The sequence below is a fragment of the Lipophrys pholis genome (genome assembly GCF_963383615.2).
Source record: "Lipophrys pholis genome assembly, contig: SCAFFOLD_33, whole genome shotgun sequence".
NCBI classification, from domain to species: Eukaryota; Metazoa; Chordata; class Actinopteri; order Blenniiformes; family Blenniidae; genus Lipophrys; species Lipophrys pholis.
Genome location: NW_028291875.1, coordinates 672,576 through 681,732, shown reverse-complemented (window position 1 = coordinate 681,732; position 9,157 = coordinate 672,576).

Sequence of the window (9,157 nt, the reverse complement as noted above, 5' to 3'; positions counted from 1 at the left end):
ACAGAGCTGCTAAATCCCGTGTTTTCAGCTGCAGTACAGACTAAGTTACGGGTATGAACGCTTTATCGTGAGTTGCCATGACGCGAACCCAGAAATGAGGTCCCTTTGTCGGGGTCACTCCACAGAAAGCGCCGCTGAATAACCGTTTTCACATAAAAACTTTTTTTTATAAGAACTGGATTGTATATGTCGTTATTCATGGTACAGTGGAGGAACTCTTGGAAATTCATGTTCAGAAACATTGTCCGGAGCTGTATAGGCGGAGATGCCCACCTGTGCCACCATCAGGTGGGCATGACAACGCCGACTGGCACAGCCTGTCACCCCGCAACTGATTAGTTCACGCGCTGGGACCACATTTTCAAAAAAAATATCTCACTATATAAAGTTTCAAAACTTTATATAGTGAGATATGAAAGTAAAAACAACAGCAGTGAAAACAGTCAAAATGAGCTTTAGGGCCCAAAGGGTTAAAAACCTCCATCTCTTGCCATCAATTCTTGCCTACTACCGTGAATAACTGTTGATGTCAGCGCATTTATATTTATTTCATTGATCCTTTGGTGTACCACTAGAGGGAGCCCCGAGTACCACTAGTGGTACGCGTACCACACTTTGAGAATGACTCATCTACACTATACTAACAAGGAGATGTGAGTTCATCCACTGTCTCAGTCTCTCAGGGGCGGAGCCAAACTCTGCACAGACGCTTGTGTAACCACAGCGGCGTGTCACTCAAACTGTGGGGGAGGGGCTCACGCAGCACAGCAGTTAGATCACATGACCTCTCTTGGTGGGAACCTGGTCCTATGTGAGCGTTGGTGGTTCAGTGGTAGAATTCTCACCGGGAGGCCCGGGTTCAATTCCCGGCCAATGCAACAGACCTTTTCTGAACCCTACTTTGTGAACAGTTGACATAAATATCACACCGTGGGGTTTTTTCTTACTGGTCAACTTATGCTGATTTTCCCTCCTCCTCCTCCTCCTCCTCCTCCTCCTCCTCCTCAGCTTAAGGGTCCATCATGCAGCCATGACAGCCACCGCGACATCAAGTGCGCTCGTGTTCCAATTCTCCATTAACGCCGCTGCGTCATCGTACATTTGCATTTCCACACTTCTGAGGACGCCTTGCAAGTAGTTACTCATGACGTAGGCGAGTACACACTGGTGTTTTAAGAATTGGAAAACGGCCTCTGTCACCAACTCTTTCATACTTATCCTGTTTGAAATAAATTGTTTCCTCCAGTCAGTATGTACCGGTACTTTATGATACAGTACGGGTTTTTATGTGTTTTCACTGACTAAAGTTGTGGACGGTACTGAAAGTACTGTACCAAACCATCACCCTCATGCTTGATGATGTGGACTTGTTGGGTTTCTCCTGTAAAAACTCCAAGAAATGACTGTGTTGTATTCGGTGCTCGATAAGTAAAGTAGACTGAGACTGAGCAACAACACAACACTACTGCTTGGACATGTTTACTGGATCACATCATGGATGATGGATGGATGGATGGATGGATGGATGGATGGATGGATGGATGGATGGATGTAATATACAAACATGACTTATGTTCACTCTGGAGGTGAGGGCTGATGTTCCCCTCCACAGTGAGAAGCTGCTGGTAGCTCACTCTCTATGTTCCTCTGGAGGTGAGGGGGGAACTCCTGTTCTCACTTTCATTGTCACTTTAATTTGAAAAAAACATAGATTCTATTTTCACCAAGATGTTAGTGAGTTAGTTTTACCAGTAAATGGCTGCTCCATCCTCACTTCTCCTATAACCAGCCCCCCCCCCCCCCCCAAACACACAAACACACACACACACAACAGCCGGGCCTCCTGGGGGTCGTTTGGAGGGTCATAATTTATTTACACATGTTATAGATAATATTAAAGTAAGTGGTGTATTAGTCAATGATATCAGTGATTTCATGTCTATTTGTTTTAGTTTTTTTACTGTTTACAATAAAAACCACAGAAACATTAAAACAGACAACAGATAGATGTCAACACAAATGAGTCAAAACAGAGCAGTCCCTGGACAAACTAGTTATTGAGGTACAATCAGATGACTGGGAACTCATGTATAAATACAAGAGAAAGTGAAATATAAAGATGTTTAATGGATGACAAAGGGCTTAAAAAATGCATCCAAGGAGAAGAATACATGACATAGAGAATCCAATAAATGATGAACGAAGGAGATGGAAAATAAATACAAGAAATGTAAAACAAAGTTCACTCATATGATGAGAAAATGTAAGAATTCTTTTAAGAAAGTACCAGAAAACAATAAAGACCATGTCAGCAGTACATAGAAGGTTCTACATAGTATCATTCAACAGGCTTCCAGTAAGGATACTGTTATTGAAAACAGACACACTTCACAAACTACAGACCCACAATTCTCCCAAATCCTAGAAAAACTCTTCAACGACATACTAGATACATTCAGAGAAATTAAATCTAATTCATTAAATCTAGGTCAAACCAAAATCATGATATTTGGAAAATATGAAATAAATAAACAGGTAAAGGTTCAAGTAGAGGGTGTACATAGAGAAAAGGTGATTGAAGACAAATTTCTAGAAAAATGTAAGGATGAGTACGAGCACATTACAACTCTACAAAGCTGATTTCCTTTGATCTGAGCGTCTCCATGGCTCCAGTGCTGATCTCCTATCAGATCAAAGGAGATCAGTGCCTTTTGCCATGGAGAGGCTCAGATCCAAGATTTCCTCCGGCTTTGATCTCCGTTGATCTCCATCCGGTGCCTCTCCCATCCACTTTGTGATGAAAGGCTCATTATTGTTCTTTTTCACAACCTTGGTGATGACGTCATCATTAGATTCAGGTATGCTGAAGCAGGCAGAGAACTAAAACATGCAGGACACCAGCACTCTCTGACCCAGTTTGGACACCCTGCTTAGTTTTATCCTACTGATGACGTGTTGCTGCAATAGTCATCTTGCTCAGTTTCAAGTTTCTTCACACAAACAGCCTGAACAGGGACTTGAACCCTGGACCCTCAGATTAAAAGTCTGATGCTCTACCATCTGAGCTCCCCAGGCCTGCCAACACAGTGTTGTGTCTCCATATGATTCTCACTTATGAGTGAGATGAAGCAGACACTGATCCTGACCACCAAGGTGCAGAAGTGGAGACTCTTCTTGCTCGCTGTTTTTAAACTCAACAAATTGTAGTCCATTGTTCCTTCCTGAAGATGCAGAAAAGCTCCGCTCTGGATTTGAAAACAATCAGGAAACATCTGAGCAGACTGCTGGCTGTATTGCATGATATTTTCTCACTGCCTGATTGGCTGCAGGTGAGAAGTTTTGCTTCAGGAAAACCAGTTTTCTCTCCATTTGAAGCTGGAACGAAGAACTGCTTGGTTTTACAGCAAACCTGAACAGGGATTTTAATGGTGGAAGCTCAGATTAAAGAGCATTCATTGATAACGATCATGACATGTCAAAGCTTAGTTTAGTCGTGGTTCTACCCAGTCGTATGTTCCAGAGTGCACCAGGACGGTAAGGTAAAGCTCACCCAGACCCAACTGTGTTGTTTGGTCCACCACAGAAAGTCCAGTTAAGATGAAGACAGGTTGTGAATGACACAGATGCTACTGGTACAGTATGAGAGTCTGACTGCTTTCAAAAGGTCCAGTGATCATACGAGAGTATCAGTCACTCTCATACTTTCTCATGGTTCTATTGACAATAAGAAGCAACAACACAACTCCACTGCTGGGACATGTTTACTGGATCACATCATGGATGGATGATGGATGATGGACGATGGATGGATGGATGGATGATGAATGTAATGTACAGACATGACTTATGTCCACTCTGGAGTTGTGGACTGATGTTCTCCTCCACAGAGAGCAGCTGCTGGTAGCTCACTCTCTATGTTCCTCTGTAGAAAGTGATGAGGACTGATGTTCTCAGAAGAACTTTTTTATCATCAAGAACAACTTTTCCCTCAGAGTGAGATGAGCTGAGTGAGGAAACCAAGCGGTCCAAGGAGCTGTGTTCTTGTTCCAGTCTCTTCTGGATTGAGTTGCTGCTTGTAGTCAAATGTTTTCACACGACCCTGTTAACCTCCAGCAGAGTGTCTGTAGTGTAGTGGTTATCACGTTTGCTTCACACGCAAAAGGTCCCCTGTTCGAAACCGGGCGGAAACATAAAGAAAGGTTTTTGAAATTCATCAACACAGTTTCCAACATATCAGGAGCTTAATGGACGAAGACGTCTTGTTACATAATCAAATATAACAACCCAAAACCTTTTAACTGGTAGTGGTGGGATTTGAACCCACACCTCCTGAGAGACTGGAGCCTAAATCCAGAGCCTTGGACCGCTCACCCACACTATAATCATATAATAATAATAAAATTTATATAGCAGCTTTCACAGACAAAAAGCCACAAAGTACTTCACAACACAGTTCAGAAACATCAGAAAGTACACAGAATATAAAAGGCCAAGACAAGACAAAATCCTAGCAGCACAAAGGTCGTTAATTAAAAGCCTGAACTAATAGATGAGTCTTAAGTTTGTTCTTGAAGGTGTCAACAGAGTCAGTTGAGCACAAAGAGGGAAGAAGATCCTTCCAAAGCCTCGGAGCAACAGCCTGGAAGGATCGGTCACCTCTAGTGAGAAAATGAGAGCGTGGAACCTTCAGCAGGTTCTGATCCACAGACCTCAGAGCCGTTCAGGGGTGTAAGGCTGGACCAGCAGTATGAGCAGTGATAACAGGCCTCTGAGACCTGACTCCTGAAGGCTTGGGCTCAGGACTAAAGAGCAGATCAAATAAAAAAAGACTATGATCACTCATATGGACATCAGTTACAGACACGTTTAAAATGTCTCGGCCGAGCGTAAAAACTAAGTCTAAAATATGTCCTTTTTGGTGAGTGGGCTCAGAAACATGCTGCTCCAAATTAAAAGCTTCAGTCAAAGTTAAAAGTTCCATTGTGGGGCAAGATGAGCTGTCATCAACATGAAGGTTCAAATCCCCAAGGATTAAAACAGATTCCAACTTTATTATAGAGGACAAGACGTCCCTAATTTCCTTTAAAAAGACAGCAGTGGGGCTAGGAGGACGGTAGAGCAACACGCAGTATAGAGGGGAGGAGAACTCCACCTTGACCATGGTCCATGGACCTGAAGCAGTTTTCAGGTTTGTGAGTGAGTTCTGTCAGAGCCTCTGAAGCTTGTGTGTCTCCATCAGGATTCATTTTAATACATGGCTTACTGCCATGAGGACAAGTTCTCTTTGACATTTAAAATGGAGACGGTCTGATCTGATGGGTTAGCATTGGTGCTTCAGTGGTAGAGTTGTCCCCTGCCACTCTGGAGGCCTGGGTTTGATTCCAAGTCAATGCAACTAATAATTACAATACAGCCATTTATAATAGTGGTGCCTTGCTCATGCAGTGTGAGCAATCCACCACAACAATCCCTTAACTCCATCAGGAAAGTGAACCCCAGCCTCCTGTGTGACAGGTGGAGACACTCACAAGTAGTGATGCTAAATAAAGCCTCATGAACCATGTTCTTTATTTTCTCACCACCAGATGGCACTGTTGGTTTGAACACATTTCATTGCCAGTGCTTCAGGATCTATCTTCAAACCACCCGATGGCACTGTTGGTTTGAAGATAGATCCTGAAGCACTGGCAATGAAGTGTGTTTTAAATGTTTGTTGAAGAGACAGCGCCATCTAGTGGCTTCAGAAAATAAAGACAGTGGTTGATGAAGCTTCATTTGGCCAGTATGGGGATTGAACCCATGACCTTGGTGTTATTAGCACCACACTCTGACCAGCTGAGCTCCCCGGCCCACGTTGGTGAAAACATCTACTTTCTTTCTTCCAATATTTGTGTTGAATGTGATTGTAAATGTTTTCTATCCAAGAGCAAAACAAGATGTGAAACATCCAAAGAAACCATCAGTCATTCATCCAAATCTTCTGCATCCTGGATCAACCAGCAGCAGGAAACTAGTCAAGACTTTGTCTTCATGGGACAGCTTCATTGTTCACAGCTTTTTAATCACAGTTCAATGATTCTGCTGCATATTTGGTTTATTTATTGTGTTTTAAGTTGCTGTGATCTAAACCAGAAGTGTTTTTATTGTTTAGTGTTTCTTACATGCAGTGGTTTTATTTCCCATTGCCCCTGAAGGCAACACACACACTCACCACCAGACCACAGATGAACACACAATCATGTCCATACTCCACTTCTGGGTTAAATTCAGTGTTCGTTCCATAACGTAACGTAACAATCCTGAAAATATCTCTACTTCTAGTGGCGGCGTTCTCCTCCTTTCCTGAAGTACTTTATGTTTCACTCCAGGAGTTCTGATCCATCTGGAGCTTTATTTGCTTTTTAACCCTCCTATTCTCCTTGGGGTCAATTTGACCCCTTTCAATGTTTATCACTCAAAAAATAATAGTTGCCTTTGATTTTTTTGCTTCATATTTCATGACTTTTCTTAATTTGATGGGGACAACGGATTTAGCATAAAATTTTCATGATAATATTTTTTCAAAGTGCTGAACACATATTGCACGCATTGGTGTTCCTCGGGGGTCAATCTGACCCCAAGCTGTTTTGACTGTATAAAACTGCAGGTGCAGTTGTGTGTGTGTGTGTCTGTGTGACCCTCTGAACTCACACCTGCCTCAGAACTCATATTTCCCGCGCCGTGGGGGGAGGGGTATTCCCGCAGGGACATGCAAAATAAGGGAGGAGCAAACGTATAAAAGCTTGCGCCGACATCCCTCTTTTCCTCAGTGCGCTCTGTGTAGGTTACTACAGTCTGCACACTCTCTCACATGAGAATGTCCTCCAGGAAAAGGTTCACAGTTAGCGAGGTTTTGGAGCAGCTCTTTGACAGTGAAAGTGACAGAGAGGAGATTGTGTCAGAGACAGAGGATTATGTTGAGGAGGACCCTGATTCTGAGGGATTCTCATCTGATGAGAATGAGAGTGTTGACCCTCCTGTTGTCGCTCAACAACCAGCAGACACGGTCACCTCCAAAAATGGAAAGATAACATGGTCACTTTCCCCACGTCAACAGCAGGGTAGACTTAGTGCTCCTAATGTTATCAAAATGGTTCCAGGCCCCACAAGATATGCAATCAGCCACACTGAAGATATAAAATCATCATTCGAACTCTTCATTACCTCATCAATTGAGAATATTGTACTTGGGATGACAAATTTAGAGGGTAAGCGTGTCTATGGGGACAGTTGGAAAGACCTGGATGTAGTTGACTTGGAAGCCTACATTGGCTTGCTCATTTTGGCCGGGGTTTATAAATCAAAAGGTGAAGCAACAGCAAGCCTCTGGAACGCTGAGACTGGAAGGGCAATATTTCCAGCCACCATGTCTGTGAAGACTTTACAAGTTTTGTCCCGTGTCATACGCTTTGATGACAAGCAAACAAGGCAGGGCCGACGAGAACGTGACAAACTTGCAGCAATAAGGGATGTGTGGGACAAGTGGGTGCAGCGTTTACCCCTGCTTTACAATCCAGGCCCCCACGTGACTGTCGATGAGTGCTTGGATGCGTTTCGTGGGATAACAAAAGAGGAGGGGTGAGTTAGACTGTCTAACTATGTCACAAAAAAGGGAGATGCAAATAAATAACTATGTTTATGAGAGGGAAAGGGGGGTCACTGATATCAATCATTATGCTTGATTCTGTGAGAGTCATGAATGTGCACTCAAAATTAGAAAAGATTTGGATGAAAGATTTGTAAGATACACTAACTCTAAAACTGAAAGTTTGACCTGATGGTGGCGCTACAGGAAAGGTTGTATCATCACCAAAACTCTTTAAGGTTCATACTCTTGTGGCCATCAATATTGTCAGAAAATATGAGAAGATTTGTATGAAAACTTTTCAAGATAAATTTATTCTAACTTTGGCCTGATGATTTAACTTTGACCTGATGGTGGCGCTAGAGAACAGGTCAGCTTTCACGATCAAGGGCTTATTAATTTATTCAACAAATAAACAAAGTGTCTGACACAAAAACTCAGGCAACAATTTTCAGTAAATCATTTTCTGGAGACAAATATCCCTGGAGTCAGATTGACCCCTGAGGGTGAAAAGTGTTAGTAAATTTGAGGAGAATAGGAGGGTTGAATTAAAGTGAGAATAGGAGTTTCTTTCAAATTAAAGTGACTATCAAAGTGAAAATAGGAGGGTTTTTTTTCAAATTAAAGTGACTTTCAAAGTGAGAATAGGAGTTTCTTTCAAATTAAAGTGACTATCAAATTGAAAAGAGAAATTGTTTTCAAATTAACGTGACTATCAAAGTGAAAATAGGAGTTTTTTTCAAAATAAAGATTCTATCAAAGGAAAAAGAGGAGGGGGCGGGGGGTTCAAATTAAAGTGACAATCAAAGGGAAAATAGGAGGGTTTTTTTCAAATTAAAGTGACTATCAAAGGGAGAATATGAGTTTTCTTTCAAATTAAAGTGACTATCAAAGTGAAAATAGGAGTTTTTTTCAAATTAAAGTGACGATCAAAGATAAAATAGGAGTTTTTTTAAATTAAAGTGACTATCAAAGGGAACATAGGAGTTTTTTTTCAAATTAAAGTGTCTATCAAAGGGAGAATAGGAGGGTTTTTTTCAAATTAAAGTGACTATCAAAGTGAAAAGAGGAGTTTATTTCAAATTAAAGTGACTATCAAAGTGAAAAGAAGAGTTTTTTTCAAATTAGAGTGACAATAGAAAGGGAAAATAGGAGGGTTTTTTTTAAATTAAAGTGACTTTCAAAGTGAGAATAGGAGTTTCTTTCAAATTAAAGTGACTATCAAATTGAAAAGAGAAATTGTTTTCAAATTAACGTGACTATCAAAGTGAAAATAGGAGTTTTTTTCAAAATAAAGATTCTATCAAAGGGAAAAGAGGAGGGGGCGGGGGGTTCAAATTAAAGTGACAATCAAAGGGAAAATAGGAGGGTTTTTTCAAATTAAAGTGACTATCAACGGGAAAATATGAGTTTTCTTTTCAAATTAAAGTGACTATCAAAGGGAAAATAGGAGGGTTTTTTTCAAAATAAAGTGATTATCAAAGTCAGAATAGGAGTTTCTTTCAAATTAAAGTGACTATTAAAGGAAAAATA